Source organism: Corvus brachyrhynchos, unplaced genomic scaffold (genome assembly GCF_000691975.1).
Source record: "Corvus brachyrhynchos isolate BGI_N302 unplaced genomic scaffold, ASM69197v1 scaffold194, whole genome shotgun sequence".
NCBI lineage: Eukaryota > Metazoa > Chordata > Aves > Passeriformes > Corvidae > Corvus > Corvus brachyrhynchos.
Genome location: NW_008237890.1, coordinates 2458161 through 2485063, shown reverse-complemented (window position 1 = coordinate 2485063; position 26903 = coordinate 2458161). Strand labels below are relative to the sequence as shown.

Sequence of the window (26903 nt, the reverse complement as noted above, 5' to 3'; positions counted from 1 at the left end):
AGTTTTGTGATCCAAGTATTGAACTGAAGGCAGGCAGCATGCAAGATGAGATCATCCAAGGCCTCATTATCTAAAAAACTTAAAGCCCCATATAATTTCAACCCTTAAAAAAAAATTATTTCCAGAATCTTAATCCAATCTCATTGGCAGTGAAGCTGTGATAGTCAATATTCCAATGACAGAGAAAGTGCAGTATCAAACTTGTGCCTGGAAAGGCTTGGAAAGGCAAATTTTCTTTTGAAGTTATTTCATTATCTTAATGTTCCACAGCAAAAGTTCTGTGAATAGCTAGAATGGCAAACCACTGGAGAAGAGATAGCCACTTATGTGTAAGAAAAACTCAAAGAAACAAGTATTCACTTGGAATTAAACCTTGAGTGTTTTCTGTTTCTGGTTTTCTGACTGATCAGAATAAACATATAATACAGTTCTATGCAGAGAAAAAAGGAATAATGCTGTGTCTGTATTAAGCTAAGTCAAGATAAATATGAAGAGAAAAGTGGGAGAAAACCCAATGACCTGTTAAGTATTCTCTTACTCATGGAAGCTTGATATTTCTACATAATAGGAGACATTTGTAAATGTGGCACTTGACTCCATACTTGATATTTCAGTGACTATAATTCTTGCTATGTAATAATACACAGATAATGATCTTGCCTTAAGTGTCTAGCATGACTCCTCGTAAGTGCCACTGACAAGAGCTTTCCACCAATAACTTCATTATCAGAAAATCGTGAAAAGATTTGAGTTGGAAGAGAGGAGTTCCATCCTCCCTTCCAAGGGCGGGGACATCTTCCACTAGACCAGTTTACTCAGAACCCCATCCATTCTAGTCTTGAGCACCTCCAGGGATGGGGAGTCCACAATATCTTTGGAACAACCTATTCCACTGCCTCACCCCCCCCTTACAGAAACTAATTTCTTCTTGGTATCTAATCGAAACCTACTCTCCATATCATCCTATCACTATGTGCCCTTGTGAAAAATTCCTCTTCAGCTTTCTTCTAGGTTCCCAGTAGGTACTAAAAGGCCACTATGAGGTCTCCATGCTGAACAGCCCCAGCTCTTTCAGCCTGTCTTCACAGGAGAGGTGCTCAAACCGCTGCGATCAAAGTAGCGACTCTCCTCTGGACTGGTTCCAACAGGTCAACATCTTTGTTGTGTTGAGGGTCCCAGACCTGGACACTCCAAAGTGGGGGGGGTGGTCTCAGAAGAGCAGGTCACTCTACCAGGGGGTGTAATATTGACTTCAGTTTTGGGGTCTTTTAGGTTTGTCTTCCTTATCAGCAATGTTTTTAGAACCCTCTACTTCTACACAGGAATAGGTGTGTTCAGGACACATGACACTATGAAAAAAATTTTATCTCTTTCCTTTCTTGGTGATAATTTCTCCTAAATTATTTGTAACTGTCATATTATTATCCAGTTTTTTCACTGAATGATATTCTGCACAGTGTGACTGCTATGCTCAATCAAATTCATTTTCAATACTGACTCCCACTGGTTATGCAGACAAAGATGATATAAAGCCCATAAGCTGACACACATTCTAAAGCCCAAAGTACCAAAAAAAAAAGACCAGGCATAAAAAACCTCTGACCAGGCATAAAAAGAAAAAAATGTCTATAAAGGCTGTAATTAGGATTTGAAACAGAACTGGAGGAAGCACCACAAAGAACTTTATTCCAAAATTAGTAAATTCTACAGGATCTTACATCACTTGTTTGCCCTGCAATTCAAACATCAACTCTACCTTCTTAGGCAATCTTTTTCAAACTATGAGATGTATTTCTAGAAAAGTAAAGTAAATGAATAAAAATATTTAAAAATACATAATATACTCTGGAGAGCTATTATTAGAGGGAAAACATGATATTGAGTCTATGCAACAGTTTGAATACAAATGGTAGGATTAAGTTTTAAGGAGTTTACAAGATTAGTTCAGGTTCATCAAAAACATGAAATTCTAATTCCACAAACTTACTCCTTTTCGTAAGGCTTTGAGAATTTTTCTGACAGTATTGTAACTATATCAAGTAAATGAGAGGATACAAAGGAAGAGTTATTCTTTTTATCTTCTCCTGCAGAGGTGCTAATAGGAAAGAAGATGATATTGGTCTGCTTTATTTAAACCTAAATATGAAGTGGTTTTCTGAAAGAGTCAGAGCCTTATAAATACTGTTTTTGCAGGGCACTGCCTTACATGAAATAAAATTATGATCATCTGTTGCACATTACATTCCAAAATATAGGTTGGAAAATTTGTCAAGTATAAGCCACTGATTAATGACAAAATTAAAAGAAAAAAAAAAACAAAAAAACCTGTAATCCAGATTACTTGGATTCTTTTTCTCTTGTATAGAGATTTTACCGAGTCATTTACTGGCAACTGTAGCCATCTATTTAGCAATTCCTTCTTCTTTATATTTTAAATCTCTCCTAAAGTTCCCAGAGGAATTGTCGTTTGGCGCACGAACTAGTTACAAAAATTTCAAATATGTAATATGATACGGATATTTGTATTCGTAGTGCCTGAGACCATCAAAATAGGAGAAAAATTTAAATCCTGTGTCTATACACTTCTTTTCTTCTGTCTGGAACTTGCCCATGCCTTACAGGTTTTTCTCACTCCACTTTCAAGGAAGAAACTGAAGAGAAGATATTACAGCTGGTTAGGGGTCAGTAGCTCTGACCGAGGAAGAGGTGACCGGTCCGGAGAGATGGTCCCGAAAGGAATCGCCTTCCCGAGGCCCAGTGTCTTCCCTCAGCTGCTGGCAGGAGGGCCCTTGCAGAGATGTCAGCTCTTTAGTGATTGTCAGCTCGTGATTCCAGCTCAGCTCTGCAGGGCAGCCTCCAGGCCAGACCAGAGAGAGACGAGAGGCTCGTGTGGCTGGTTCTGCACGAGGGAGCTTCATTGGTCTGTACTCCAGCGAAGGGGAAAACCAGGGACGAGCATCTCCCTGCCCTCGCAAGGGCAGAGGGCTAGCTCTTATAGGGATACAGGGGGTGGGTGTCAGAGGGTAAAGGCCAATGGGTTACGAAGGATCTGCATAGGGTCTCCTAAAGGATTGTGGGTCTGTCTTTTCTCGCCGTGACCACAGAAGTGGTTGCCTTTCCAGGCTGATTGAGCAATCTCCTTATCTCAGCAGAGATCCCTCCAGGGCAGTGGCTGGGCATACCCTACAAGAAGAGAATAGCTTTCTTATGGAAAAAGTCAAGATTATGGCTTTTATACTATGTAGTTTAGCAAATTTACATGAGCTAAACAGATTTGAACACTTTCGGAAATCTCTTGTAATTGTTTGTGGTTTGTAGTAGATAAATTTCACTTCTGGCATATTGTATTAAAAAGTATATTTTAGAATGTCTCTTTCCTGATCTTAACTCCCTAATTTTTCTGACTTCTGACAGTGCTGGGAATGTGTCTAATGTACAGTCACTGCAACAGCAACAGTAGGGTACAAGATAATACCAGGACACATTAACAAGTCAGAACTGAAATGAGGATGACTGATGACTGTGAAAGAAATGTAGAAAACCATATATTGACTTAAAAAAAAGGGTTAATTTGTTTTATTGCTTAGTTGCATAAAAGACAGGGCTAAAACTTCAGGCAAGTATTTTTTTAAAAGTATGTTTGAACTTCACTTTCATGTATTTTTTGCATTTCTTTTTTATCTGTAAATTGAAGCACAGATTCTCCTAGCAGTCTTTCTCTCCTATGATAATACCTCACTTTATGCAGTGAGGTGTCATCAAAAATATTTTAGTAAATTGCAAAATCTTCTTACAGCTGGAGATTACATACAGGAAAAAATATTTATCTTCTCTCAATAATAGGGGAACTTTCTTTTTTATATAATTTTATCTTCAAATCAAACTTGTGAATTTGTTTTCTGTGAAATATTTGCTAAACAATGCCAAATGTCTTCCTTTCTGTGCCCTTCTCTGAAAATGCTATTCTTTCTCTCTTTTGTAACAGGAGTTGGAATTCACAAAGTTGAGGTAGGAAACTCATTTTATTACTGGGTAATTTAACTAATTTACTAAAGCCAAGGGTATTAAAGCTTTATGATGTTATTCTTGTGATTTGTGTCTAGCAGTTATTCACTATGGCAACTTACAGAGAAGGTTTACAGTCAGCACAATATAGAGAACTACTGTGGATTCTTCTTGTCATTGGTGTGTTGGATAAGATTTTAATCTAAAATGATCAATTATTTTTATGTATTTATAAATAGTTCTGAAGTATAATGACATATTCTAAGTCCTGTCTTTCCAGTGAAGCTGAACTTTTCCTGTAATTTATATTTGACCTTTATCTGGAACCCAGGAAAATAGAAAGTTTTTAGGGAGCTGTAGCTTCACTGGGCAGTGGAATACATTCTTTCATCTTTCCAAAATTGTCTTCAAACAAAAAGAGAGGGAAGATGGTACTCCTGACTAAAGATAGTTCTGAACCTGTTTTATCTACATAGATTCAAGATAAAGCTGAGTTTATCAGAACACACATATAGAAATCAGCATGTCTTTTTGTAACTATATCTCGCAGAATTGGAAACACCGATTAAGTGACATAAATGTCAAGTAGCTCAGTTGTTGCAGTGAAATTGGAGGAAAAAATTAAAAGCTTTTTACTATGTCCTCTCAAAAGTAAATTTTTAACTTCAGTATTTTGGCAATAATTTACAGTTCTTTATTTGGCTACATTAAATCTTATTTTGTCAATGGCTCCTTAAAGGGCAAAGAATATTCATAATGTCTAACTTCTGTTGTGAAGTTTGACATCTTCAGGATGTATCTATATCTTTGTGGAAAAAATGCAATCTATATTACCATTTGTAAAATGACAAATGTTTAGAATAGATTTAAGTATACTGATAAAAACTTCATTTTAGATGTAAACACTGGACAGAAGTTATGCAGGTACACTTAGATTAGACACCATTTCACATTTCTGTGGACAAAAGATGACTTTCTCATTATTCTGTTAATTTTTTTTTACTAGATTTATTTTTTTTATTTCTACACTCTACCCCAAGCTCCTACTTTTTTCTTATTGAACTATGAGGCATGCACATTTTATACTTTTATTATTTCCTAATAAAGGGTACTTCTTTGTGCATGACCATAACTTTTTTCTTGAAAAATGCAATAAATAATCCCGCAAACATCAGCCAATACAACTTTCTCTGGCATGGTGGCAGTCACCTAGACTACTTTTTGCATCCATTTACATACAAGTGTAAGAGTGTTCAGAAGCTAACATTTTTCTCGGCACAAAGCTCATTAGAGTGTATTGTATCCAATGACAAGCGAACATCGCAGAGGTTCTTTGAGAAATCTCTCCACCTTACTGATACACTCTGGCTTTAGATCTAATAGTTCCTCTGCTCCAGCATCTGAAAAGATTCTTTCAGGACTATTCTGAGTGGTTGTTGGAAGAGAAATTACCTAGAAAACAATAATAAATTCAAGTTTAGAAATTAAAGAAGTCATAAGAAAAATAAAGGAAAGGGAAAATAAATGTCTTTAGGAGCTTGTATCTGAAAAAAAATTCCATTCTGGTTAAGAATCAGTGTTGTTCACTCTCTTATTCAAAAATGGGAGAAAGCAAGTGACGGTACAGAGAACAGGATTAAACCAGAGAGCAAGCCCTTTGCTTCTGGATGTGGGGTGCTGGTGGCCATCCAGAATTTGTCAAGAGGTCAGTTGGTTAGACCCAATTCAGATTCCCTCCAGTTTTCTGGCTGTGATATCAGTGGGAGGGAATCTATACCAACAAAGCAAAATCTTTAATGTTGTGTGATTGAAGTGTGAGACTATAGGGAATTAAAGAAAATGAAGTTTGGGTTGGTCATACGACCAGTAATCCACCTGAAGAAATAACTGACTTAACCACTGAGCTGAGTCCTTCAGATCTAGCAAACCAGACTTCCCTCCCATTTGCAAAGGACAATCCAAGGCAGAATTTGCCTGACTATGGGGTGTATGAGTATTTTGAACACAATTTATGCTTCTTCATAGAAATAGATGTGTGCCCTAACAATATTCTTTTGCATGTCACTCTTTATCTATATACTGGTGTTCTCTCTTCCATATATCAGTATCACATGACCACAACAGAAATCTTTAACGTGTAACAATGGATATTGTAGCAGAAACCAACACACATCTTAGACTAAGTATTCCAGGAAAAGCAAAAGTTGGCCTTAGTTATTATGAACAACTGCTTAGGTTTCTATTACAAGTAATAGATTTAATTGTTATTTAAAACCTTCAGGAAAGAGCAGGTTTAGCTCACACACAACATTATATGAAAATTAATGCTTTCATGTCTTTAGGATCAGGACCGGTGTTTGGGATAGGAATTAATCCGTTAGTGATGATGAAATATCAGCATACAAATTCTATACATAATTATATATGTGTATCTATTTTTATCTCACAAATTCATTAATCTTAACCTTTTAACCATAATAAAAGCCATCAACTGATTCAAATAGTCTCTCTGCTTCTACATCCTGTAGATATCTTTAATGTTGTCATTCTCAAAAATACATTTACAGACAGTTTGGGCAGGTGTGTGACTGAAAAAGGTCAAAGTGAAATACCAGCATACTTAACAAACATATTTCTGCACTCTGTCACAAAAATCCTTTTGGTTGCATAGCAACAGCCTTTTTAATTACTACTTGCAATCTAGATTTTAATAATTTAATTAGTATTTTTCTTCATTAACTTGTTTCACCCAATAAATTTAATGTATTCAAGTCATCCTTATTTTTAAATGGTCCTTTTAACCTCTCTTCTTTGTCCTTCCAGCATCTTTGGATATGCAGTAGAGACTAAAATCTCATTAATTCCATATCCAAAACCACAATCAAAAGGACTCAGCCTTATGCAATAAGCAAAGCGACATTTTAGGTAGTCTTTGTAGCTGAAGTTGTTGGAGCTCACGTAAGCATTAGTGAAGTCAGTCTGGGTTCATAAAACTAAGGCTTTCAGAGGCTTTCAGAGCCAAAACTTCAGTGACATGTTTAGAGTGGCCTGCCTTTAGTGGTAGTGATGTTAGTGCTTTTGAAACAGTGTTTATCTCATATTATTTAATCTTAGGTAACTACAAATATAGTTCCTTATGAAAAATCCTCAGCTATTGCTCTGTATTAAGACATTGCTGAAAAGCTGAAGCCTACAAGAACCAAGTACTCTGAGAATAATTATGTGAGAAGGAAGGAGATATTATCTCAACAGCCGCAGAGCACATCCATGTTTACTTTAAGGAGCTAAAGCAGATTCACAGAGCAAGTCAAAGCTGACAGCAGAGCTAAGGTGGTATCACTACTAATAGCCAAGGTTTGCCTGCTAGGAGGGCAAAAATACACGGCGGCAGACACCAAAAAGTTCAGCCTATGTCTACTGGGTATGAGGGAAGAAGATAAAAGAAACATTCCCTCTTAAACAGTTTTCTTAGCAGCAGTGAGTTCTGTAATGGCAGGCAGCAAGAAATTTTTAGTCGGCAGGAGCATCTATGTGATATCTGTTGTCTATGTCCCTATCTGTGCCTACATTCTGAGATAGCATCTGTTGAAGACTTTAATTTTTAAACCTCTCTAAAATTTTAGAAGCATTTATGTTTTCATTAACCATTTATATTTCAAAGAAATATGCTTCTCTCTTATTCCCCCAAATTAACTTTAATCAAAATTCAAATCTGTATATGATAGACTTAAATATCTGAGTATCTGAAACAGAATCTCTTTCTGGTAGACATGTAAGTAGTTTATGAAAGTGGTCTGACATATTTACCATTTAAATATTATTTACTGAAATGTGTACTTTAATGATTTCTGAGCAGCTGAATTTGAGTAGTGCTTTCTTTCACTACCTGAGATATAAATCTAACATAATTTTTATTACTTGTATGTTTAAAATCTTTACAATGTTCATGTCTGTTTCTTCACCATCCAGTGTTACATACGCGCTTCCTGCCTTCTCATCTACACTGTACTTTCATAGCAATTTTGAGATTATCATGCATCATTTTAAGCCATTTTACAGGTGATTTGTTAAAACAAAACCACCAAAGAAGACAACCTTAGCCTTGTGGGCAAAACATAAAAAAATTGAACTCCTTGGTTCATTATCTCTCTCATTACAACATGTTTCTCTAAATAGGATTAATAGAGTACCTACCACAGGTTTTCTGCACTGATTGCACATGAATTGGTGGATGCTAATATTCAAGGACATTAAAACAAAAATAAAAGAAATTAGATGCTTTCAAATAAGTGATACTTTAACGTTTGGTCCCATAAAATAAAATAAACATTACAAAAAATTAAGCCTATAAACATCAGGAAGATGGATAAGTTGACACACCATTCTGCATATCTCTGTTTAATAATATTATATTTCATTTCCCATGCTAAGAAAACAGCCATTACCCAAAGCAGCCACTCGTAAACAGCCATTGTGAACAGATTGCATCCTTGTTGGTGGTATGATGATTGAAATAAGTTTACCAGTCTTTTATGAGGAAATACCAGATGTATAAAATACCTATTAATCAACTCACTCAGTTTTGCAGACATCAGTTGTAATACCAACAGCTATCAAAGAATAAATGGAATAAGAGGAAAAATATCAAAGAATTAACAAAATGGCTCAGCAATGTTGCATTGCTTGCAGTGATGGAGGTAAAAGAGGTAGCAGTCTAGGCTAAAAGGATTGTATCTTTTGGACTTTGCTTACGGACATTGATGTCGTGGTTTGTACTTGTCTGTTTTTGAGTCTCTGCAATACCTCTCCTATAAACCTGCTTAAAAACAACTTTGTGAACATTAGCAGAAAGGGACAGCCGCCCACCAGTCTCTCAGATATCTGTTTCTCTTCTGTAATAATTGTAAAAACAATTGTCAAAGACTAGTTCTGTGTTTGTGCAATAGGATTCAAAGGCATTACCTGTCATACAGTAAGCTGAGCTAATGAAACTAGTTTTGTTTCCTGGACAAGTTTAGATCTTTCATTCTTTTTTTTTTTTTGGAGCAAGGGGAGAAGTGGTTTTGTTTGTTCAATATTATTAAATGCTATACAAACTAGGACTTCAAAGCTACCGCAGGAACATGGAAGAACCAATGACATGGATAAGAGTCATGAATTTGAGATTCATCCCTGAAATTATTTTTTTATTTGTTTGTTTGTTTGTTTGATTTTTATTCAGAAGAGAGGTAAAAATCTCCTGGAAAATTTTTCTGTTCGGATTGCAAAACTCTGCTCAGTCATACACTGTTTCTATCTACAATCACTTCCATCTATGCACAAAACGTACTTAGCTGGTGAAAGAAGACATAGAAAAAGTATGGATTCATCAGCTGCCGTTACTTAGGTAATGATGACAGCCAAAAGAGCTGTAACATTGACTAGCTGCATTCAATCTTTATGAGTGGCAGGAAACCTGCACTGCAGTGACCTTTGGTCATAGACTACACACACACACACAGTCTTTTTGTACTGCTTGGGGCGCTAAGAGCATGTTGGAATAGGCAACTCAGTGGAGTGACCAAATTACTTTTCTGACTCTAGCAAAGCCAGTTTAGCTTATATCTTTTTCAGCTAGTCGTGCAAATAAATAGGGCTGGTTTGGCAAAAGGATATGTTGTGTTGGCACTGAAGGGGGACTGTCTTCAGATCACCTCTAGGTCTGTTCTTGTTTAGTTGCATTCTTAGAGCACATTTTCTGGTTATTTCTATTTAAAAGACTACAATGCCTCCACCTTATGAGTCTGACATGCAAAAGCACCACTATGAGATTTCAAAGATAACCAGAGTTGAGAACTTACTTTTACTCATTACTTTTACTTCGAAGCCAATAGAACAATAACATAATTGCAGGCAAGTAAGGCTGTGAAAACACCAGTTTACATCTCAATTACTAGCATTACTTAGAAAAATATTTTGCTTATGCCACAGGAATCTTTGAAAAGAGCACACAGATAAATCAGTGAGTTTGATTACAAATTGTGATCAATCTATATGTGAATTTGAATGTTTCTTTATTTAAAAAAAACTGCGTGTACAAAAGGCAAACTATCAACAATGTGCCTGATATCTTTGATTCAGTGAAAAAAGAGAGGGCATATTTCAATGAAATACTTTTCTGACAGGAGAACACTGAAAAGGGAAAATGTATCCACATTTAGCTAACTGATTAACCAATTGAAGCACTGGCATTGACCAAGGACATGGAAGGACAAGGATGTAACTTCTGATAAACCTGCTCAGTGGCAATAAAGATTAGCTCTGTAAGACTCCTGGCACTGAAATCAATACTAATCTGTTACTAAGGAACAGCTCATCCAGTCAGAAGTTACATGAAAGGCTGGTAGCCTGCCCTTTAAGCCATATGCAGAGATGTATGACATGCGTACAGTTGTTTGTAGAGCTAGAGAGATACATAACTTTTAAACATTGTGGTACCTCATATAAATTTTTTTTTGCATGCAGTTTTTGAAGTTTATGGCAAGAAAAGGAGATGGGACTGCCAAGTTCAGTGAGTTGGACACTGCTGATTTTAGATACTTTGACTATTGCCCGTAAGAAGAGAATCTGTCTCACATTTCTATGCACATTCACAATGTTACTGCCTGTGTAGGTTCACCGACTCCTTGGATGAGTACAGTTAAACATGAATTTAAACATTGACAGGAACATAATTTATTATTCTCACCACTGCAAGGCTATATACTTTATAGCAGTTTGCCCCACCCATCTTGGTATCATTCAAGTTGTGGAACTACTTGGCAGCTCATCAGAGAAGCAGAGCCCAGTAGGTAGCTGAGGCAATCACTGATGGAGTGATCACAGAAAATCTTGTAGGTGAGATTGTTGTGCTGCTGTCAATAAGGAAAGCCAGTTCCACATTCATCTAGAGTCTTCACCAGATTCTTGGTGCACAATAACCCCTTATTTGTCTTGCATCTTAATCTCTTTATTCCACTAAATACACGGTTTTATAACAGAAGGAATTTAAAAACATAAGAAACTTCAGAAGCATTTATTGGCAAAATAAAAGACATACTGGATAAGAAAAGTGAAGAGAAGGCATATTAAAGGTGTAATAAGTACTGTTTGAGTGATATCAAGTCATTTACTGACCTATTTCCCCTTATAATAATATCACTTCTGTTCCCTAAATGACACTATTTTGGCTCACCGATATTCTAGAGCTATTCTGCTGGATAGCATGTGCAGTCATTGAAAAATATAATCCTTGCAATGAATTAAATGAAAAACTAACCAGAAAAGCAGTACATATTACAAGCATAATAGCTGGCTTGAAAGTGTATCCTGGGGTTTCAGATGATGTCATAATCTGCTACAGCAAATTTAATAGTACTGTTGCCTGGAAGCTAAGCCATTATACTATGTTTAATTTCACTAAGATGTAAATTACATGGTTCAGTGTTGCATAGAACTGGCTACTGCCATTGTAGATGCTTGTTCTTGCAGCTGCAGGAATTCTAATATTTATGGGGATTTTGCTTAGCTGTTAGTCTACAGCTTTTATAGATTTTGAAAAAGTAATATTTTTACCCTCCCTTATTTGCTATTAGTCCACCTCACCTCTGTGTTCATCTCTTTTCCAAAAATAATAGCAGAATTATAGGCTCTTTGAAGTATATCAGTAAATATCCAGTTCTTGAAGAAAAGAAAAACAATACGGCTTGAGAGTGACTTCTTGCCTAAAATCAAATCACACATTTGATTTTAGTGAGCCTTCAAATCAAAAAGAAGATGCTTTCCTTACAGAGTAATAGCCAGCTTGGGTATTTATATTCCACCTTTTATGGTAACTGCCAGAATGAAACCTGAGGAAAAATTCTATATTACCGCATGACTTTTACCAGAAAAAAAATATAAATAAAACTTGCCCCAAATAAGTAGATCAAAACTTCTGTTGTCATCTGAAACTTGCAGCTGAACTACATAGGACAAGAGCCTAGTTGACATCCATGAAGTGTAACAGATGTGTCTTTAAAGTAGTACGACATATTTTGTACCATTAAAAGCTAGTGCAGTAATTGACTATTAGCATCTAGACATGAACTTTAATATCAATGATTTATTGACAACCTGTTACAAGTACGGTGATATGCAGCAATGAAAATGCTATGAGGGGTTTATTGTTTGTTCTTTCAAATGTTGGTTAGTTAAAAAATTCTTACCCTTGCACATCTATATATTTTTCTCTCTGCACTTGTCTGTGGGTGGATAATTTACCTATCCACGATGCTTGCCAATTCCATGCTTCTGACAACATAATTGATTTTAGGCAGGCTTATGCATACATGGGAAATTGGTGAAAATTTTAGATTAGCTTTTAAAAGCAAGTATTGTTAGCAAAGGGATGATTCACAACAGAGATATGCTTGAGAAGACATAAAATAAGTCAACAGAAACTGGTGTCAGTTATAAGCCACACACAATTAATAATAATCCAATCTTTGTTTTGAAAACTTAAATGCAAATATGAATATTCCAGTGGCTCACATTTACAAAAATGTGCCCATATTTGCTGCTTTCAGAAGCCTTTTTTCACACAGCAAAGCCACTGACTAGATTTTGATTCTGGCCATATTTGTTCACTTATTTTAATTGTTATGATCTACTGGCACAACTTCCCATCTTTATATCACAGCTGTGGTTTAGCAGTCATTCAGTGTCTCTGTGAGAGAAGGCATACTTCTGTCGGTGCTCTAAATCATTTCTGAGATTACCAGTCAATTTAAAGCAGAAATGAAAGTGCATTATATCAGAAAAAATATTCTAAAAACGGTCATAAGATCTCTTTGAAATTGTCTGAATTTGTCTTTGAAATTATCTATACAGGAACTTGAAATCATGTCTTGGAATAATTTAGCAGAGTTTTGTCACATGTTTGAATAAAAACATTAGTGTTTTGTCTTGGGACCAGTGTTAAGGGATTTTTTAAGGCTGTTTGCTCCTAGAAGCTGCTTTAGGTAGTACAAAAAATAAAGGTCTTACAACTTTAACTAAGGCCTCTCCAAAAAAACTGTAAGCAACCCTAAGCAATAGTTTCCTCTCATCTTCACTTCTGTCATTTGTAAATTCTAATGAGCCTACGCAGAAAAGAGTCTAAAATGCCATTTTACTCTTGATTTCTATTCCTTCTCTTACTTCTATAGTAGCCTACCTAAGGTAGAGAAAAGTTGTGAGGAAACAGTATCCTGCAAGTTTCTTTCCATTGTCTGCAGGGAAGCTACAAAAGGGAGTACAAGCTACTTTTATATGCAATAAATGTACACCCACAGTCACTGATGAAGAAAGCAATAAGGATTAAAAAATTATTTTATCTGTAAGACTCTCCATAATGGACACCACCTGGAAAAGTACAATGGGAAAAAGCTTGGTACAAGCTTGGTACCTCAGCTTGGTGCCTCAGCTCCATAACAGTGATTTAGGGCAGCTGGAGACATCAGCTTCAGGATTCAGAGCATTAAAAATATGGCTTGTCTGCTCCCCTCATGATACAGGAGGGGAAAGGTAGGAATTAATATCTACATGGCAAATGATTGTCTACCGCTCTTACAATGCATTTAACCATTATATTGTAGAAATACCAAGAGACTACAGTTTGCTTTTGAGTGCTACAGCTGAAATTAAGTGAGAGAGGTACCAATACCTGAAGCACAATGGACTGTGAAATTTGTTGCGTTAGAGGAGCTGTTTCTATGCTGTAAATGGATGAAAAACATCCCTTCAAAATCCTCATGCTCTCCCTTTCATTTGAAAGAAGAGAACTTGCAAAATATGAGGAAAAGAAATGTAATGCAGTCATGGAAGTAGTAGATTTTTCTCTCATTCCAGGTTTTTTCATGTGTGCGTTTTGGTAATGTTGAGTGTTGTTTTAATCTAAATAAGGCATCTGATACTTTGTTTGCCAGAATTTTAAGAGGTGTGAGTACTTAGACCTTCATACTCAGTGAGCATGTTATTCTAAAAACAAAATGGCAGTGTAAAGCAAGGAAACGTCAGGATAGCCAAAAGCAGCTTTTCTCTCCTTTTTTTTTCCCCATAGTAGGAAAACATTTACTAAATCAAAACTTTGAAAGGAAAAACGTAGGTACATGGAGGTAATATTTTGTTTAGTTCCTGTTTTAAAAAAATTTGTGAATCACTGATGCTTGTGCTTTATATAACAAAAAAAATATTGGAACTTAAGAAATTATTTGAAAGGCATATCAGTAACTGTGAAATGCTCAGGCACAGTTAGCTTTTTGTCTTTCAGAACTAAACTTACAGAAACTGTAATTATATGGTGAGCATATATTTTTTCAACTTCACTGAATATTTTATGGTATTTTTTTCAATATTCATCTGTATTCTGCCTTCTGAAATCTAATCTCCAAAAAAAATTTAAAGTAATAAAAAAGTGAACAACCATGAGCATAAACCAGCAACCCACACCCATGTGCTGCAACCTTCTGCTCTGAAATGAGAAACTCATGGACTATGTATAAATCCCAAACCCTTCTGTTTCTCTCAGTTGCATGGTTGACATGCAAAGTCCACAAAAAAATTATATTTAACTCAAGATTATTCCTTACCCCAAAGCTGAATCAATGGATTTTGTGTCATTTTCCATTGTTTTTCACTAGAATCAAGATCTCCAAACTGTAAACTGATTCTGTAACAATATTAAATTCTTACATATTGAAATACACTTAAACACTTGACATATAAAACACAGTTAAATAATAGATGATAATGGCATACCACTGTGGATTAACAATTTGTTTACTTCACAGATCCATGTTTCAATGGCACATGCAGAAATGTTGTTTAATTTTTACTTTCAGTAAAATTATATTTGGATACCATACATAAATATATAAACACGTGTATATATGCATAGATACGAAACTGGAGAATTAACCTTTAGGGTTTTTTTCCTAAAATGGCTTCTTTCACATTCATAATACTTTGCCTAGCTGGAGTATTGAGATATATGTAAAATTTATTATTTGGAAAATTAAATTCAAAGTAACTTCTCTATAAAAAGGGATTTTTAAAAACCCCAAACTTTGCAAGCATAAGCTCAATCACAAGCCCTATGTTTTGTGTTTGCATTGCTAATTTATCCTCATCTTATTGAAAATTATGGAATTTTGCACATCCTTTTTAGGCTATTTCAGTATCACATTGCATTCTGTCAATGTCTCATTTGAGCCTAATGTTTTATTCAATATCACATGTATAGCACTATATAAAAGTAATGATTCTAAAAGATGAGCGAAGCTAAAGCATTTTTGAAATTTACAATGGATGTTATTTTATCTTTATTTCATAACTTTCGTAATACAAATTGGTAGACTAATTCTATTTTTACTATTGACTAGTTTGATTTCTATTTTTTGAAACAACTTATACTTCTGGATAAGTTTTGTGAAAGTATGCTAAATCAGTCAGAAAAATGTCTAATTTTGTCACTGCATCCCCAAATACCCCGTTGTTCTTAATATCAAAAGTATTTCTAAGTTTTCCATGGGAAATGTTTGAAAAATTATGACATGAACAAGGTGTTTACTTTGGGCCAGTTTACTTTTGGCCCAAAGAAATTATGAAAATTAATAGTTGCCAAAGTTTCTTTTTTTAATAGGTGATGTAAGTTCAGAGACTAAAAGAGTTAGAAGAGATTTTAATGGTGCTTATAGAAAATTTAATAACTGATATTGTATAGTGAAATATTTCAGGTTTTCTTCGTCTTTTTCTTATTGACTAAAAAGAGCAAAGAATGAAATATGTGTTAGAAACAGATCTGATTTCTTTGTTTCTTGTATGAATTCTTCTAATTTCTTCCCCTTTCATTATGACATGATTTTTCTACTAAACCGTGAAAAGGTTTGTTATTGGACATGCTTTATATCTCAGTTTGTTATTAATAATATTGTTATTATGCTTCTTAGGTTACATAAGAACAGCAGAAATACCATAGTCAAGCAGAACTATACTCTGTCTAGTGCAATACTTTTTCCTCTGGGAGTGACAGTAGTAGTTCATTCCATGCATTCATAGTCACAGAATCATAGAATGGTTTGTGTTAGAAGGGACCTCTGAAGATCATCGAGTCCATCACCCTGTCACAGACAGCAACACCTCCCACTAGACCATGTTGCTCAAAGACCCATCCAGCTTTACCTGGAACTCTTTCAGGGACAGGGCATCCACAATTCCTCTGGTCAACCTGGTCCAGTGCCTCACCATTCTCACAGTGAAGAACTTCTTTATGTCCAGTCTTAAGACATAAGTTTTTATATCTTAAGACATCTTCTTTCAGTTTAAAACTGTTACCCCCTGTGCTGTCACTACAGGGTTTGGTAAAAAGTCTTTCTTCATCTTTTTTGTAAGCCTCTTCTCTACAATAGAAGGGCATACAATAGGCCATACTAAGGTCTGCTCGAAGCCTTAGTAACTTCCTCCAGGCTGAACAACCTCAATGCTAACAACATATTTTCAATAGGAGAATTATTCCATCCCTCTGATTCTTTTTGTGGCCCTCCTCTGAACCTGCTCAGAACTAGAGGCAGCACTTTGCCTTGGCCTGTTGAACTTTGTGAACTTCTCATGGGTCCACTGACCAAGCCTGTCAAGGTCCCTCTGGAGAGTACTCCTTCCCTCTGGCAAATCAACCATGCACTAGCTTGGTGGCTTGGTGTCATCCTCAAAGTTGCTTACTCATTCCAACTGTCAATGTCATTTAAGAAGATCTTAAATAGCACTGTCACCCGTATGGGTCATTGAGAGACAGCACTCATTTCTGGTTTCCACTTGGACCTTGAGGCATTGACTGCAATTATTTGAAAGCTTTCTTCCAACCAGATTTTTATCCATCCAAGAGACCTTCTGTCAAACCCATCTCTCCAATGCTGCAGACAGCATGTGAATGGGACCTTTACAAAAGCCTTACAGAAGTCTAGGTAGACTACATCAGTTGCTCTTCCTTTGTTCGTTGATGCAGTTACTCCATTGTAGATGGTCACCAGATCAGTCAGGCATGAATTGCCCTTCGTGAAGCATGTTGGCTGTCTATAACCACCTCACTATCTTCCATATGTTTAGACATGTCTTCTAAGATGATTGCGCAATCATCTTATTGGGAATGGTCTGGTCAGTAGCTCCCAGGGCCATCCTCTTTACGCTTTTAAAAAATTGACATGGTGTGTCCTTTTTCCAGTCCCTAAGGATTTCACCCGAGTGCAACTACTTTTCAAATATGATAGAGAGGAGGTTAGCAATTTTGTGTTCTAGTTCCCTCATGATTCTGGGATGCATCTGATCTTGGGCTGCATTCCTTGCCTACTTCACAGCATGTACATTCACAGAATTAAGAATGTTAGAAGACATGTTCCTACCCATACTCTTTAATATCCATTTACCATTTTGTCTTAAGTTTGTTTCATTGTTTTGTGAATTTGTGGGTACAATTTACCTCAGTAACCTTCTGTGGCAACAAATTTCTGAAGTTTATTACTGGTTTTATAATAATCTTTTAAAATTATCTCTTCCTCTTTCAAACTGATATGTCCCTCCTCTTGCCCTCTTATTAGTGAGTAACAGTGCTCTCTTCATCTTATGCTTCACCTTCTTGGCTCAGTCCATAGTCAGTCTCTGTCTTTGCCTCCTCAATAGCAGACCTGCAGCCTTTTTAGTCTCACTTCTTTAAGTTCTATTATCTCTCTCATTTTAATGCTGTATATCTTTTCTACTCCCTTTTTACCTTTATGGAAATGCAGAGAACACAGCTGCATAAAGTAGTCACAATAAGAACATATCAAGATTTTATATAACACCAAAATGACAGCCTCTATCCTTTTCTTGTTACACCTTCTGATTGTGATGAGCATTTTCCTGTTTGGCATCCCATTTGTGAATGCCACTATGCAGAAATTACAGATTTCAGAAAGCTGTCAATGCTAATTCCAAGATATCCCTGCTGTCATTCCAAAATCAGCATCCTGTAAGTACAGTTTTGATTATTTTTTCTCTAGAGATTTTACATTTGTCTACACTGAAATCTATCATCGTTTTGCTTTCTCACTCAATGTTGTGAGATCCAATGTGTTGAGGACTTTTTTCCATCAGTAAGGCATCTGGCTACCCAAGACAGCTCAGTCCTAATGGCCTCCAAAACCTTAGAGGTCACTGAAAGACATTAAACAAAATTTATCCCCACTACAAAACCACTGGCATTCACCAGAATATTACATAATGTCAGTGTTCTCCAGTCTGTGCAATGACCACGAAAAAGTCTGCTTTGTGATTTATCCCTTACCTGCTTTCACGTCTATAAAAGAGACAGTTCCTCCACTCTTAAAATAATTCAGTTTATCAAAACATAATCATCTGGCAACAAAAAAAAAAAAAAAAATCAAGGGTATTAAAAATCTGAATGTGTTATGATCACTGGATAGTCTTATCCACATGTTGCTTAACAGCTTTCCAAACCTCTATCAAGCCATTGTAGCAGCCATTCCCATTTTAGGATCTGTGCTGGCTCTTTATCACCAGACTGCATTCACCTATGCAAACAGTGACCCTTTCCTTTTACTACTGACCCTTTGATGGGATGAAGTCAGAGGTGTTTGTTTCTAGTTCTCAGGTGCTCTCTAGAGCCCTTCTGGCAGGTGCGAGTGACTTCAGTTTTCATCTAGCATCCTCTAACGAGTGGCTTTTGCAACAAGTAATTTACACTCCTTAGCAAGGAACTTGACAATTTCATGTTTGAGTTGCTTCTAGTTTCTTACGTTAATGCCATCCTATTCCACCATCCAACTCCTCTGTTTGGTCTAATTAATCAATAATTTTCCTCCCAAAGACTGGGGAAAACAGAGAAATCTTTCCAAAGTTTTCACAAGCAAAGTCTGGTAGAATGACCTGTATATTATCAGTGTTCAGTACCCCTTTCACACAGTTTTCATCAAGTACTGATATTGATTTCCTAGATGGACACCTTCTTTATATATTTAATATTTTTCTATCACCTTACTCCCTCTTCTTTCTTCCCAGGAATTCTCTATGTTTGGGAATGGAGGTACAGTCAGTTCATTACATGTCCTCTGCTGCTCCTTCTTCATCACACTCATCCCCTGCTCCAGTCTGTGGTCTCTCCCACAGGAGACAATCCTCCATGAACTGTGAGTCCTTTCCACAGGCTGCAGTTCTCCATGAACTGCACCTGCATAGGTCCCTTCCACCAGGTGCAGTCCTTCAGGAAAAACTGCTTCCCCTGATGGGGCCACAGGCCCTGACAGAAAATTTGGTTTAGTGCAGGCTTCCCTCAGAGTCACAGACTCCTTATATGAGAGTATTTGACCAGATATTTTTCTTGTATTTCTGAAATGTTTACATCTGGACTACCAGCAATCTTTTAATGTAGCTGTTCTTCCGAAACAAAAATGGTTTCTATTTTGATAAGAATGTTTTCTGTCAACATATATTTGAACATTATCTTATATTGTTCAAATTTCCATTTCTTTTCAGTCTATATTTCCCCTTGTAGGAATGTAGTCATTTGAGTCAATAATCATTATTTGTGCTAGTAATACTAATATGCAGATATATATGTTTTCTAAATCTATTATTTCAATTAAGAGGATGGACATTCTTGATGGTCCTGAGGCCTTTGCAAAATATAGAAGAAATATTATCCAAAAGTTTGTATTTAAAAAGAAGGCTAGGGAGGGGGGTGAGAAGCAGGAGAGGGAAAAGATATCTGCATTTTTAAAATAATTCTATGTTCCTTCCATCCCATTAATTCCTTAAATTATTTTTTCATTCATTTTTCCCATGACACATTCATCACTTTCAAAAAGCCAGAGTCCAAATGAACCAGATGTGCTGAACGTGCAAATAACTGAAAAATAGGTTTCCCTGGAAACCAGATTAAAACCTTCAAAACAGCTCCACCTCCTGCTCAGCTTCCCTATCCCTTTTAGCAGTTCAGTAATAGCAAATCAAGACACTCATACCCAGATTGTGCCCTCCACTTACATGAGCAGGGGGTAACCAATTCAGGCAGGATTCAGAGAGGAGAGACTTCCATTTCAGTATTTTTTCACTGTTTTATTCTTTGTAAATCTGTAACTCTTCTGTAATAGCAGCACATGGAATGGGTAGGGTAGGCATTTTTGCAGATGGTATCAGAAAACAGCTGCCATTCACATTGTCCCTTGGCAATCCCATGGTTAACTGTGTCGAATATCTACTAGAAGACCACTCCAATTAGCACTCATTTATCTGGAATCCTTTCCCCGGAACTTTACATTGCTGTTGCAAGGCATTTTGAAATTCAGATGGGAACTAAATGACTAACCAGAAAATTCACCTACCATCATCTGCTAGCTCTTCTCCCACATATTCTGTACTGTTCTGCAGATGCCAGAGGTGTGGGAATGAAGGCAAACCTCTTTCCTTGACTGCATCCTGTCTCTTTCCATGATTCTCAGAAGTTTATGTACCTGAGTGGCCTTGGTCCTTGCCAAATAAAACTCCTAGTACAGTACCTCTGTACAATTACATTGCTGGAACACATTAGCATAAATCTGACCCTTTGTGCTCCTTCATGTAGCACCAATGTGAAGGGAATAATACAGCCTCAGTGGACACTCTACATTAAGTGGCTCTGTAATCAAGAACCCTTTCCCTTAATATAATGATCTTTTCTGACCTTGCAAATCTTGTATTTTACAAACCAACAGTACTGCAGTGTAACTAGGGAAATGTTGCAGTTACAATAAAGTTCAATAAAAATTTTCATCACATTGTGAAGCAATCATGACTTACCCTTAGAATGAGGAGAGGAGACCCTTTGATGCATTGCTCCTGTTTTCATTCTTCATCTGATCAGGGAGAGGTGGAATAAATCACTGTGCTTCCACCCAGACTAGAATAAATTTCTGAAGGAAGAGCTGAGTGAAGAACACTTATTAAAAATTGTTAACTGAAATGAACACAAGACAACAAACAACAGAAGTATCTTGCCCTGTTAATGAGATGCTGCTATCTGGATTAGTCTGTATTTCCTGAGTTTCTAATTAGTTTTCATTTTATTAACATGCTAATGTTAATATGATGCATTACTTTCAGTTGTGCAGGCATAAAGCCAGTTTTGAGGAAACTGGACTTCCAGAAAACAAAAGTAGGGATTCAATGAATAAGTAATTTACAAAACTACTCAGCCTAACTCTACACCACGGAGACAGAGTTTATAATCCTTTTTTTTTCAGTATGCCGCTATAATTAACAATGTGCATATGATTGGCATTAGCAGTGATTTCCTCTGGAAGCTGACACTTAGTTTTTATTCTGATCTTCCTTCTGGTAGAAGCAAATATTTTACCTGACTGTTTCAGCAGCGGTTTATCTTTTGAATACAAACACAAGACAGAATATCTGATACAGCATCGGATGAATAAAACACAGAGACCCCATTTCTCCTGTCCCTTAAAAAATAAATAAACACCTACAAAAATACGTACTTTGTGGGGAGTAAGTTCTGGTTCATCAGAATGTAAAGCACCTTGTTTAGTCGACAGTAGTAATATTGCTTGGACTTAGAGAACATTCGTATTGATTCATGAATATTCCAAAGGGATAGATTAATCTTTTGTGAACCATACAGCTCCGATGAAGCTGTTGTTTAACACACTAAAGTGCCAAATTCATCTTCTTTTTGTGTAAAAGAACTTCCTATAATAAAAACTCTTTGCAATAGCAATAAAGCATCTCTGTGGGGAGTGTTTATTATGAAGTGTTTGCATTTTGAGATAGACATTTCGTCATATATTACACAGCTATCTAAGGACACGAGTGTATGGCAATATCCTCCATTCAACTATATAGCTTAATTATTACTTGAGATGTTCTGTCTATATATTTATCCAAGGATAGATAAGCAATGCATTTATTAAACTTCATAATCTTAACGACTTTTATGGTGTTTAACATCTTCTGTCAGTGTACACAAAAATTGGGCAGATTGTCCACCACACATACTAAGGTAGATAGGCTAGTAGATGAATAGGTGGGTAGACAAAATTCAGTACAGGTAGAAAAACTGAGTTGTTGCTATCAGAACTTTTACAGAGAAATCTGTGCCTTGTATGAGACAATAAACACAACTTGTCCTGATGACCCAGAGCTCTGAGGACTAGACAGCCTCATTGAGTTGCTCACAGAGCTCACCCAATCCTGTGTTCTAGCACAGAGCAGATCTGACCCTTCTGGTGCCCAGTGATCTAGCAGGCTCAAAGTGACTCATATGAAACAGTACCTTTATTCTGGTTCCATACCCTGACTGCAGCTACCCTCTAATAACAGCTGTTCTGCAAACAGACACTTTGTTCCATGGGTTAGCAATCTGTGAGACTCCAGGTTTACCAGTTGTGTAGCACTTGCATATAGCTTTCTACATGAGCTTGTATGCAGTTTGAATAGTGCATGCCTGTGCATGTCATGATCTCTATAACCTGATACCAGTTTCTGTACACTGACAATGGCCATACTTGGCCATAATGCCATCAATCTTCATAATATTACTAGAAAATTATCCATGAAGGATACAGACATAAATCTGAATATTGCTCTGTGAAATAAATTGTGAATGAAGGCTTAAAATACAAATGTTTCTAGATTTGTAGGTGGAAAACTATCTACCTGCGTATTCAATTTGCATACCTCAACCACATGGCATTTTCTTTCTTTCTTTCTTTCTTTCTTTTTCTTTCTTTCTTTCTTTCTTTTTCTTTCTTTCTTTCTTTCTTTCTTTTTCTTTCTTTCTTTCTTTCTTTCTTTCTTTCTTTTTCTTTCTTTCTTTCTTTCTTTCTTTCTTTCTTTCTTTCTTTCTTTTTCTTTCTTTCTTTCTTTCTTTTTCTTTCTTTCTTTCTTTCTTTTTCTTTCTTTCTTTCTTTCTTTTTCTTTCTTTCTTTCTTTTTCTTTCTTTCTTTCTTTCTTTCTTTCTTTTTCTTTCTTTCTTTCTTTTTCTTTCTTTCTTTCTTTCTTTCTTTTTCTTTTTCTTTCTTTCTTTTTCTTTCTTTCTTTCTTTCTTTCCTTCTTTCCTTCTTTCCTTCTTTCTTTCTTTTTCTTTCTTTCTTTCTTTCTTTCTTTCTCTTTCTTTCTTTCTTTCTTTCTTTCTTTCTTTCTTTCTTCCTTTTTTCTTTCTTTCTTTCTTTCTTTCTTTTTCTTTCTTTCTTTCTTTCTTTCTTTCTTTCTTTCTTTCTCTTTCTTTCTTTCTTTCTTTCTTTCTTTCTTTCTAACGTTAGCAATTCATTATGGTTTATGTTAGAATTGAGAGTTTTGTCTCTTATCTATTTGCCTTTGGCAGCACAGCCTCAAATTGTGTATGCCATGAATATTTAATGTGATGTTTACATAGAATACTTAGGAAATAGAAAGCAGATGTATATAAATGTCACCAGCAAGAAAAAGACTGATTACAGTAAAAGCCTAAAAAGTGCTGAGTATTAGCAGAAGGTCTATGTGAAATATGTGTATTATGGAATGGTTAGCTTGCTTTCTATTTAACAATACTGATAGCACTGTGTATCTGCTCAAGTTTCCAAACACAAAAGTTGAAATAACTGCCTCTATATCAGTTTATAAGCAGGCCCAATCTTTGCATGCTCTGAAGATGCTGACATAGTTTTACTGGTGGGAGGGAATTTTTGGGCCACAGTCACCTGAATAGTTTCCTTTAATTCCCACTGGAAATGGTGTTCTTAACACATTGAAGTTGGAAACAGAAAAATGCACACCTTTAAAAAATACCAGAGGCAAGATCTAGGGAACTGTTTAGTCAGCCTCATCTCAACCCACAGGAGTATAATGGAGCAAGTTCTCTGGGCTTTGTTCAGCTTTAAGAAGAGCTGTCTAACTATCTAATAAGAGGATTTAGACAAGATGGAGACAAACTCTTCTCAGAGATGTGCAAAGAGGCAGCAGACACAGGCTGGAATATAAGAATTTTTTTTTTTTTTAACAGACACTGCTCAAACACTTGAACAGGTTAATCAAATATTGGAAAAGGCTGACCACAGATTTTTTTATATTTCCATCTCCATATATACATTCAAAACATGACTTAACAAGTAACCTGGGGACCTGCACCTCCTGCTATTATTCAGCAGAAGTCCCTTTGTGTATCATTCATTATATGACTCTAATTCTAAGATTTCCATAGGATATTGGAAAGTTAAGAACTAGAAGGTTATTTGCCTCTCTCTTGTGTAGAGTACAATGTAAAACTTCGGAAACATGATTAATGAGATTTAAAAAAATTTGCCTTGTTGAAAATATTAAACCTATAGAATTGAGCTGCTCTAATAACAAACACAATTTCTTATACTAAGCATGATAATGAGTACAAAATTATTTGAGAACATGGAAAAAACACCTAGGTAGCCATAGAGCTCCCTTGCTAAATGTCTTATAAATTGCTGAAAAATAGAATGATAAATTGTTGAAGAGTTAGTGGAATAAGATGGAATTGCAAGCAATAATACTGAGCAAGGTAATTCAATGAAGTGCTTTCCACATTTATCACTGCTGTGTTCCTAGACTCCCATACCAAGTCACTTTGGCTCAATAATTTACTTTATTGCTAGAGACTTTATTGATCATATTTCACGCTATACTAACCTAGCACTCTATGTTTTGTCCTACTGTCATGTGTTGTCTTACTGTATAGAGTCAGAACTGCTAAGGGTCACAGTGCTAAACACTGTGGAGACACATATGATCCCTGCAAGACTGACTTCCCAGAGAGGCAGTCTCTGGAAATGTTGGATGATTCACGGGTGGTTTGGAGAAGCTTCTCTCACCAGTCACTGTTCATTACTGTCCTGCCAGCCCAGCACCATGCACATTATAATGTTGTGTCTGCAGGAGAAAGAATGGGGAGGCATTAACAGGGAGAAGGATATATCATGGACTACGGTATTCACTTGTGTGCAATTCTAGCACGTGCAATTGCTCCTCATTAGAGAAAACTGCATTAGAGGCCAGAAATAATGTACCTGGGTACACTGGGGCATAGGCATCTTAGAGCCTATCTCCAGAAAGTGTCACAAAGCACCATCTTACACTTCTAACAGGCATACAACACTATTTATCTTAGTGGTTTCAGTTTTCTAAACTTTTTCCTTCCCTTTACACACGCACAGTCTTCTACACTTCTCTCTTTTCCTGGACCATTTTCATGCAAGTTTGCAGTTGTATTTGTGGGTGATACTGTAATCATTACAGTGTGGTATTATATCTCATTTCTGGAATCTCAGGTTCATTCCTGAAACAGACTCCTTCACAAACAAAGCATCTACTATGCTCCACAGTCTTTTGGCAACTACCTACTTTTGTCCTCTATACATACCCAAATTTCTGAAAACCTCAAACGCCCTTTTATCAAATGGGTGTTACTCTAACCTGGAAAGGGTGCTTGAAACTTCAAAAGGCATTTCTCTATTAGACTGATAAAGAGAAATAATGACTGACCTAGAGAAATAATTTTTCCAGGTGTTTCTTTGACTGGTCAAATGAGAATCTTTTAGAAGCAAATTTATTCAGTCCATTCAGTGTAGGAGTAACCAGATTTGCAAACTAACAGTGAGTATTTTTACAATAATAAAAAATGGAGAGCAAAAATGATGGAAGGATGGTCTTCAAAATAAGATATAACTTATATTGTTTAAAGAATTTGTTTTAAGGTAAGGAATATTACCACAGAAAACTTGAAGTATTTAGAAAAGAGAAAATAACTTCTTTCTGTATGAAGACAGCTCATCACTTTGAAAAAAAAACATATGATGAATACTCTAAACGTTTATTGCTTTTCAGAAAGTTAAGATTCTGAATTCCCTGACAAAACCATTAATTAGAAATAATTCCAGAGAGTTAGGTGCATCCCATATTCAGAAGAAATATTCACACAGATACACTGCTTGTAAAGGAATGCACTGGCACTGGTTTATGCAATATGACATTTTGGCCCACAAAAGTCATAACACTACAAAACATAAGCATCGGTGAAAAGGCATTGAACTTAATATTCATAGAATATATTCAGATTGAAGAACCCTTGGTTTTTTCCCCAAATTTTGTCTGTCTTCACAGTAAACATCATATATGGTTTTCAGATATGACATATATAGCTTCTTCTGTGTTTCTAATACTGCTTTAACAGTTTTCATATTTCTTAAATATCCTGTACACACCTAGATAACTACTTTATTTGACATCAAGGTTTCTTCATTACTTCCACCCACTTAGAAAACCCATTCAGAAATTGTTCTGAGCATTATATACTTATCTGTATCAACATGAGTAAATGCATTTCATCTGCATGCATTTCTGAAGCAGTAGGAAAAGAAACAAGTTTCCACATAACTGTGAAGGAAAATAAAGGGACAGTTTTAATGATTTGTTGTCAGTATTGCTCTTCCTACCAATGCAATCAGATCAAGACCACATATCTTTCAAACTAAAGTTACCAAATGCAGCTCTTCAGATCTAATTTCTTTATTTCAGACAGCTTTAATAAATTACAGAGACTATTATGACAATATCTTCTTTAACAGAAAGCAATCTTTCCCTGAAATTGCTTTAACAATCATAAGAAAAAGCTGTTCCACTGTGATTCTTCCAAGCCACTGTACTAGAACAAATTCAACCCATTCTAATTGGGTGACATTAGGCAGCAGTGAAAATGCAATTTTTTGTGAAATTTGTTTTTGCATTTTGCTGTTAGAAGCCCAGCATTCAACTCGTTCACAGCTCTCCGTTGGACCTTATCAAAGAACATGCTGGCTGGAGGGCATCAGCAGCAC

At 36.0% G+C, this 26903-nt stretch overlaps 1 protein-coding gene across 21 annotated transcripts in view; it reads left to right on the top strand.

The window, feature by feature from the left end:
* PTPRD (protein tyrosine phosphatase, receptor type D) overlaps positions 1 to 26903 on the top strand; it is a 1188396-nt gene that overhangs the window by 619887 nt on the left and 541606 nt on the right. For all 21 annotated transcript variants that reach the window (XM_017732862.1, XM_017732863.1, XM_017732840.1 and 18 more), the window contains one exon: positions 3986 to 4008. The gene's annotated coding sequence lies outside the window, so the exon portion shown is untranslated. The remainder of the gene's footprint in view (positions 1 to 3985; positions 4009 to 26903) is intronic.